Source organism: Limulus polyphemus, unplaced genomic scaffold (assembly GCF_000517525.1).
Source record: "Limulus polyphemus unplaced genomic scaffold, Limulus_polyphemus-2.1.2 Scaffold235, whole genome shotgun sequence".
Classification (NCBI taxonomy): domain Eukaryota; kingdom Metazoa; phylum Arthropoda; class Merostomata; order Xiphosura; family Limulidae; genus Limulus; species Limulus polyphemus.
The window spans coordinates 179,471-189,400 of record NW_013665845.1 but is presented as its reverse complement, the minus strand read 5'-3'; the positions used below and the strand labels follow the sequence as shown (position 1 = coordinate 189,400).

Here is a 9,930-nt window from a genome sequence, read left to right as displayed (position 1 = left end):
AATGCAAGAGTTTTTTTTATGTTGTGACCTGTGGATTTTCATAAACTCATATATTATGTTGTGACCTGTGGATTTTCATAAACTCATATATTATGTTGTGACCTGTGGATTTTCATAAACTCATATATTATGTTGTGACCTGTGGATTTTCATAAACTCATATATTATGTTGTGACCTGTGGATTTTCATAAACTCATATATTATGTTGTGACCTGTGGATTTTCATAAACTCATATATTATGTTATGACCTGTGGATTTTCATGAAAAGTGAAATGGGCCTCATCGACGCATAGGAATTACTACAGCCATTTTTCATCAGTTGCAAAGTTTTGTTTAGAACTCACAGTAACACAATTTTGAATCTTGAACAAACCTTATGGTGTAGAAAAACATATGCAAAAAAGTTTCTATACAGTTGACCACGGTAAACTGGTCTGATGCGACATGTCCTTAGAATCACTTGTATCACGAGTGGGTGAATCTATCAACAACATTTTAGGTGGTATGCAGCACCACTACAAGAGGGTCAAGTGATGTTTGTGGATGGACTGACTTTTGACAATTGCCACACTTCCTGTCACTAAGAACCTTTTATCCAATCTACTGTATAGTCAAAAACATTGTGCTGCTCTTGCAGTGGTATGTCCAATTTAATACCTAAAAATATAGTCATACTATGGTACAACTCTTGTCTTACGGAATTTCTTATCCAGTCTGTAGACAACAGTTGCTATATATGTATGGCGCTCATAGAATATTAACAAAAGTTATCGTTCAGAATTGAATAAAACGTACAGTTGTTTTTGTTTTCCTCAATTCTGAAATTATGGATTGTCACCAAGTGCCAAAGGTTTCATATTAATTATATAAAAGTACTATGTTTACTGAGGAGGAACACACTTATTGAATACATATTAAAATATACAAAACAGAACATAGTGAGATGCTTGTAGACTTCACAAATATATATATATATATATATAGTATTATGCTTTTACATCTATCTATCTACATTGAGAAGAAACATTAACCTATGTGATAACATAAAAATGCAACATGTCTACTGAAATACGTTTCTACTACCCATCTGTTTTCACTAAATATAATGATGAAACGCTCAGAATTAGCTTACCATTCAGTGGCAATTTTGTCCATACTCTTGACTTTGATGGTGGTAGGCTTTGTTGTAACTTTAGTAACCTAGCTTTATGAAATTGAACTCACTCATACAGCTAGATAACCAAAGAGAACAACAACACCTTCAAGAACTGATGATGTTTTATGTTGAAGCCAATTTCACAAGAAGTTATAGTAAGCTAGACAAATACTTTTGTAGAAGGCTTAAGGTACCTTGAAACATCCTTCGAAAGTCATGCTATCTAGTAATAAATGAATGTTAACTAAACCTACCAATACAGAGTGGTTCATTGCAATTATCATCATTATTGGTTATAGATATAAACATGTTTTATTAAAAACTATTTTTAAATCTGAAAATCAACTAACTATTGTAACAATTAGAAAATGCAAATATGCTGATATTTTATGTTAAAAAATAATTAAGATAACATTCGAATGTTTATATATATATACTTTCTGAAAGGAATAATTATTATATCTGTACTTTGATATTCTTTATCGATATTTACATTTAATTTGTCTAAATATGTAACATCATAATGAAGGAAAACACCATTTTCAGTTTTCTTACATGTACATATCAGTTACAAAGAAAACTGTTGTTACCATAAACATAAGCACTGTTGAGTGGTTAGTTTAAAGCAACTTAAGAAAAAACACTTGTAGGGGTTAAAATACACTGTGAATTATTAATGACTAATATACAAAGAAAGGTTTAAAAATTATATTAGTGGAGCTGCAAAATCCAAAATTCTATAAAATTATTATTGACAAATCTTGTCATTTATAAAAGATTAAATAACTCATATAATTGCATTTTATGAAACTACATCAAAATTTTTATAGTGTTATAGTTTTATTAATATAAATAATGTTAATCTTTTGTAATGTTAATCTAGAGATACTTCAGTGTGTACTTCTTCTCTCTCGCTATGCCAGCATTATTTCATTGTACTTTTGTCATGTTATATCAATGTTAATTTCAGTGAGAATTTTACTATGTTATTCCAGTGTTATTTCAGTAAGAAAATTGTAATGTTATTCCAGTTATTACACTAAGAATTTCTGTCATGTTATACTAGTGTTATTTCAGTGAGAATTTTGTAATGTTGTTCGAGTTATTTCATTGTGCATTTCTGTCATGTATACCAGTGTTATTTCAGTAAGGACTTCGTAATGTTGTTCGAGTTATTTCAGTGTGCATGTCTGTCATGTTATATTAGTGTTATTTCATTGAACATTTTGTAATGTTATCCTACAGTTATTTCAGTGAGTATTTCTGTCATGTCATACTAGTGTTCTTTCATTGAGAATTTTGTAATGTTATTTCGATATAAATTTCTGTTATGTTATACCAGTGCTATTTCAGAAAATAAATTTTCATGTTGTCGTAGTGTTATTTCATTGTGCATTTTTTATTATGCTATACTAGTATCATTTTATTGATTATTTGTGTGACGATATTTTAGGATCATTTCCGTTTCAATTTTGTAATGCTATATTGTTGTTATACCAGTGTTCTTTGGTTGTATTCCTTTTTCATGTTATAGTTGAGTTTTCAGTGAAATATTTTGTAATGCTATATTGTTTTTATACCAGTGTTCTTTGGTTGTATTCCTTTTTTATGTTATAGTTGAGTTTTCAGTGAAATATTTTGTCGCATTATAATCATATTTTTCAGTATACACTTTTATCACGTTATTCCAGAACCCAGAGTTTTAGTAAGAACGTTGGTAATATGTTCTAGAGCTATTTCAGTGTGCATTACTGCCAGTGTTATTTCAGCATGCATGTTTACGTGAATTATCTGTTATATTTCAGCGTACTGTTTCTTATCATGCGATACTAGAGTCGATTTAGAAAAATCTACTCTTTAGATCACTTTAACAACACAAGAATAAACTAGCTTATGCATTGTTGCTTTGTTTGTTGAATTTCGCAAAAAGCTACTCGAGAGCTATCTGCGCTAGCCATCCCTAACTGTGAAGTGATAGACTAGAGAAGGGGTCTTCAAACTATGGCCCGCGACTTCGGTTTATCCAGCCCGCCAACAGTTTATTAAAATAATAATATAATTTTTTTAATATTATAAAAACAAAAATAAAACTTAATTGAGCAAAAGCCAGTCTGATCATGTATACATCCCTACTTAATTTTACCACGACCCCTCCGACCCGTGAAGCCTAAAAAGATCTACCTCCCGGCCCTTGTCCAAAAAAGTTTCGAGACCCCTGGACTAGAGAAATGGCACCTAGTCAACGCCTCCCACTGCCAACTCTTGGACTTATTTTTTTTTTTTTTTTTAGCAACGAATAGAATGACTGACGTAACATTATAACGCTCCCATGGCTGAAAGAGCACGTTCGGCGACGCGTTTCGATCCAGCGACCCGCAGATTGCAGGCTATACCAAGCCCCTTCCTTGTAAATCATTTTATAAAATTTAGCCATTAATGTATTTGATTTGTTGTTGGAACCAATATTTATTAAAGACAATGTTATGAGTACTTTCTGCTTGTTATGACAATTTTCGGTTATAAAATGTTAACTTATATGGATTTTAAGCACGTGCTTGAATAATGAAACATCTTCGTAAGACAATTGTTTTAAGAATAAAACTGGCAAAATATGATATCGTTGCAAATTAACTATTAAAGTGGGAAAAAAATATATAATTTAAATTCTTGGTACTTTTGGCTTAGACTGTTTATATATACACCTTTGTATTCTTTCGTATTGTAAGAGATTTTTAAAGTATCTAATTTGCAGCTTGATCTCATATTCTAGTTTTGTTTACCTTGCAGTGGTGTAAACTGAAATATGAAACAGATTTGCTCGTATTGTGTAACAATTTATCCAGTTTCGAGGTACTTTAGCTCACATCAGCTAAGCTAACTCGATGGTAGGGGATGTTATCCAGATAAGTTTCTGCTGTTTTTCTAAGATCTTCTACGTTTACTGATAGTAAGATACGTTTTAAACTTATAGAATATGCAATCGCCCTGCCCTTATCAGCTTCCCGAGATAGGGTGGAATATCTTGCTTTTCATTTAATAACATATATTTAAAAAATATGCTCGAAACATTACCAATCTGATTCAAGATTTTTAAATTTCTCCTCTTTTTGTTATTTGTGGACAGCACATATTCAAGGAGTTTCCGAATATATAATTATATCTGACTACAGGGTTAAAACAATAATACTTCTTTATTTACAAACCATTCAATATAGTGGAGTTCTAAGGTTACATTTCCTACCTAGAATCTGAGAAATATATGTTATATGGCTCAAACATACAAAACATATATATTGTATGGATAAAGCACCACTTTAATTTAAACCAGCAACGTGAATCGAATTCAACCTTTACGTGTGATCCAAGCAAACTACCATCATAAACCAGAAGTAAGAACTTACCCAGAAATTGATATTTTAATAATATAAATGGGAGTAAAAAGTTATAATGATCAGAATGAATTGATATTTTCGACCACAACCCCACTGACACACACGTTAAGTGTTAATTAACAATATTACAAATTACAATATTACATATTAAAAAATTAATTAACCAAAAAATATGAGAAGTGGAATGTTATAAAAGCCATATGGGAAAACAGAAAGCTACTGAAAACTTCACAGACAAAACCTGTACTATTTCTGCACGAGTCAATAAATATTCTTGTATATTTAAAGAAAATATTTATGTAAGTTAGATAAATAAAAAATATTTTTAAAATCCGCATCCAAGCGACTTTTATCTTATATTTCACGAAATGTATATATTCAGTTCTTTTAACTCAGCATACTTACAGTTAAAACCACTAAATGAGACTTTTCCCATTATATTAGCACCGTTACTATTCATCTCACTTATCAATCTAGTTTAGCCATTTCTGCAGGACTTTTATATCTAGCCTCCGGACAAGGGATCAGTGGACGTTTAAGTGATAAGTAAAGCTGTTTGACAGGACAAGAAAATAGTAAACTTAAATACTGTTATCAATGCAGAAAAAATGTTAGATCTGAAAATAACATGTTTCTAGGTTATTAACCTATGTTTGCTAAACCACGGGTTTTCTATATTACCTATAATTATTCCGTATAATTATTTTTGAACACGTCCCCTTACAAGCATGCTAATAAGAAGATTTGATAGCGTTAGTTTCTAGTAGTATGTGGAATTCTGATATGCGAAACAGAGAAATTTGCTAAAAAAGTTAAATACATCAACTGAAACCCTTATTTTACGTCTTAAGTCTTTCACAACTGGCTGGGTCCTCAGTATATGTTTACATGTTTTTGACCACATGATTTACTTGATTTTAAGATAACTATTGGTAATGAGAATAACGTACACTTATTTATTCCACTTTACACATAGGCATGTCGGATGTTACAGATTTTTGGGAAGTTATCCCGACAATCTTTATATGAAGTAGCTGGTTATTTCCAAACGTCAAAGGTATTTTAAATTGTACAACAATAAAAATTATTCTAATAACTTCTTCAGTATCTTAAAGTTTATAAAGCTATAAAAATTTTAACTGGGTAATTAGAATCTGTAACACGGAACTACAGAAAAACTTTCAGTTCGAATTTTTGACTACCATGCACAATTCAAGGTTAAAGGTTTTTCAGATGTCAAACGTGGCAACAAAATCAGACAAGAAGGTAACACCATTGTTGAACTTATTTGTTGAGCCTAGCTTCAAACACACTGTTAATACATATATACGATCGATGAAAACCCAGAATCTTTGTTAATAAGTACACAATTGATTAAAACTCAGAATCTTTGTTAATAGTTACACATGATTTTCATCAACTGTGTACTCATCAACAAAGATACTGGGTTTTCATCAACCATGTACCTATTAGCAAAGATATACGATTTTTATCAACTGTGTACTCATTAACAAAGATACTGGGTTTTCATCAATAGTGTACCTATTGAAAGAGATCTTGAGTTTTTATCAACCATATGTAACTATTAACAAAGATGTTGGATTTTAATCAATTGATATAAGATTTTCAGTTTATATAAACTTATTATCAAGACAGTTGATGTGCATGTTTCTTTTGAAATGTGATAATTCTGTTTTACTCTCTGTCTAATTATACATACAATGACGAATAAAGTCAGAGATTGGTGACGCAAAAGGTATCTAAGTCGAATTCTATTTAGCAGATAAATCTGCTTGATAGGTAACACGTTATGTAAATGGAAAACATGTTTACATACGAAACGATTGTAAAGAAAAGTATCTCAATGAACAGAATATATCAGTGAAAATACACTGATTTTTTTTTATCAACAATGTAATTATTAGCAGTGATACTTAGTTTTCGTCAACTATTAACAAAGATGGATTACAAAGTCTGGATTTTAATGATCTGAATAAGTCATCTTGGTTTTTTATTTATTTGTGCAGCAAGTGCTTTAAGGTGAGAAAACTTGAATAACACAAAATTTTACAGAATCAACGCACAGAGAATATAAATTCATTGTACAATGAACTAAAACTACCTTTCAACAAAACGATGAATTAATAATGCAATAATTTACGCGAAATAGAACGTGTTTAGGAATATCATTTTCTGTAAGATCTAAACTCCCATCACATCTATGTCAGTATGTAACAAACCGTATATTAGTGTCAATAAGTCTGTCAGCTTCAAGCTGTTGTTATAAATTTCAATCACTTCGATTAAATATTGGAAAGAGTAATGCGACATTATCATACAGTGAAAAATAAATAAAGTATGAGTCCCTTCAGAGTAATGAGTCATCACAATAGATAACATTATAGAATAAGTAAGTCAGTTGAGTCTTCACATAACTGTTTAATTGTAAATGAGTTAGAACACTGAATGTGTTAATTAAGTTAAGATATAATATCAGTTGGATAAATTTGGCTTGTAATAATGCAAATATTACTTGAGGGGTCGTTCGATCATATTATACATATTTTTAAAACGAAAATGATATTTACTTTGATAGAAACAACCGAAAACTTCCCCTGACATATTAAAAATACTTGTTATTATTGTTCATTGTGACTTGATTTTCGTAAGAATACTTCCATGTTTTAAACGGCTTGATGTTGAAAGTCTGATATGTGATAAGTTTATATTATGTCTCAATCGTCTTCAATACCTGAATATCTGAGAAGTTTTCTGCGAATATCTAAGTATTAGAGGTATTAAAATATTTAAAAATATATATAATATCCTTCCATATTTGCAAAAACTACTCAAACCTCCGGAGTTCATTGGGTTACACTTAGAAGTGATCATATTACCTATTTTTAGATTTACTAAAACCTGATTGTTTATATTTTTAAAACACTAACAAGTAAACACGGGGGATGAAAGTGTTCTTTCGCTTTTATTTACATTTATGTAATAGTTTTGGGGATTTCCCTACAATTACGTAACGTATTGTCAGCTACATACAATTATACTTTGATAACTGAACATGTGATTACAAATTCATCACTCATCTCAGAAAGCTTATTTACTTCATGGTCTCTTGAATTTTAAAAGCTAGTGTGCTATATACAAACGAGAAATAAGCCTACACATTAAATATGCATCATGTTATCTCTAGATAAACTTCATCTTCCCTTTTATCAACGTCCAGCTTTCAAAACGTCTACATTCTTGATGAACAATATTCTCACTAAACGTAATAATGTATGTAATTTGTGTTCAGATTACACTCATACACAAGCACCAGCGTGACCAAACTTCGCATGTTTTCCTTACTTAAGATCAGAGTACAATTTAAATGTAGTAAGACCATAAAAGACGTTACGGTTCTAGAAATAATTTATGTTGGGAAACTAAAAACGAGTTGTAGTTAACGCCATTAACAGACATACATATTTCATTCTAATATTTGGCAGAATTGATTCAGTAAAAGACTAAACATACTATTTATTTTTATGGGACAGTGAAGTTGCTTAGACAATTTAAGTGTTTAACATTTTATTATTATGTACAGTAATAACAAGTTACTTGTATGATATACTAGGTTAGTATAAACGTTTAAAATTGTTTACTAAGAAAACTTGAACACATTATGTTATTTTCTAAGTTTCATCGAAACTTAAGTTTTAAAGAGCAACACTTACCAGACAGAGCTTTACTTTCGCACAATGTTTATAAGAAAAATGTTGATGTTCCAGAACACTAAATCTGCTAAAAAGATAATAGCATAAATCGAGAAGGACTAAACTCAAGTTAACCACTGCTCTTAGTCTACCTGCCAGGTGAATGCCTAACCGTGTTAAACTCGGATTTCTACGCCCTTTTAAGGGAAGGAATCTGCGAGAAATTTATTTGCAGGTGTACTTGAACTGTCGTGCAACAGGTTTCATTGGTCTATCTCATCACGTGCCTGTGGAAACCCATACCACATAACAGAATAAATTTTCTTAGAGAAACACTTACACAGTAACATACAACTAGGTGGGTGTGAATAAGTCTTAATAACTTATATTATGACTTGGCAAATTACAGTGAGGAAAACTGTGTGCATGATGTAATAGCATGAGTCTGTTAACTATTATTACTTTTGCTGTAGCAACACGATGGTTAAACAAGACTGTGATTTAATATTATAGAACACAGTGAAGACTATTGAATCCGGTATAGAAACATGAGCATTGCTAAGATGTACTTCGAAGTTCTCTTGTAATATTTTCAAGAAATACTTGTAAGTTGTGATAAATATGTTTCTCGTGTGTTAGCAACATAAGAGCTGCACCATATTTGGGATAATATTCTAACAAAAAGTATATAGGTTACACAGTTGTGGTTAATGCTCAGTTTTTGTTTTATTTATTATAAGAAGATGAAGGTTATATTAAATGTTGTTGTTTTTTGTGCGTCATGGTCGAGTTTTATGTTCTGGTCTTAGATATTTACAGCATATTTCATCAGATAAAACTTTCTTACAGAGGAAGAATTTTAAAAAGCATAACAGTTATGCATTAATTGGAAAATAATGGAAACCCATCATTACTGAGTAGTAAGTACATAATGCCATACAGAGCATCATACATTCACAGCTACTCAGGTACTGCAAAATTTCTAACAATGAACAATTCCTAATTTCCAAAATTTATTTATTAGTGAATAAACTGATTTTATAAGATACTAGAATTAAATATTTTAAATTATTTTGTAATAAGTATGTGAATTAAAAATAGTAGTATAAACGAAATCATATTAAACACAATAAGGAATAATTTCTGTAGGGGAAATTATTGTATTTACTTATTTGGACTGTATTATGTATAGATGTATTAATGTAGATGTATCATAATCCCTATATAAGACATGCTACCATGTAATTCTTGTAAAAGCTTCGAAGATCCTGACAGTAACATGGATAGGTGGAGGATGGGGGATATACTAACAATTTAGGTTGGGCTTAGTATAGTAATACCTGAACATCGTTGTATTTATGTCCAAACATCATTATGGGGACTGGAATGCCAATTTCAAGAACAGCTTTACTGTCTTCCCCATTGGTGTATTGTATTCCAATTCTTCTTTCTTATTCCCTTTTTTTTTCTGAGCAGCCACCTTCCCACATCTGGTTGCAGACAGCGAAAGGCTAGAGCACCCACATCTGCTCTTCTTCTTTTTACTTTTTTAAGAATGAAAGGCCTGCGAAACTGAGGTTAAACTGGATAGAGGATGTACCCCCAACGCAATTTGGGTCTTACTTCCGCCTGTACCTCAAAAACTAAGGCCCATTGCATAACTACCCACC

At 31.0% G+C, this 9,930-nt stretch overlaps 1 long non-coding RNA gene across 1 annotated transcript in view; it reads right to left on the bottom strand.

Moving 5' to 3' along the window:
- The window catches only part of LOC111085098, a 22,543-nt gene extending 14,076 nt beyond the window's left edge, over positions 1-8,467 (bottom strand). The window contains exon 1 of the long non-coding RNA XR_002609955.1: positions 8,282-8,467. This is a non-coding gene — a long non-coding RNA (uncharacterized LOC111085098). The remainder of the gene's footprint in view (positions 1-8,281) is intronic.
- Between the last annotated feature and the right edge of the window lie 1,463 nt (positions 8,468-9,930).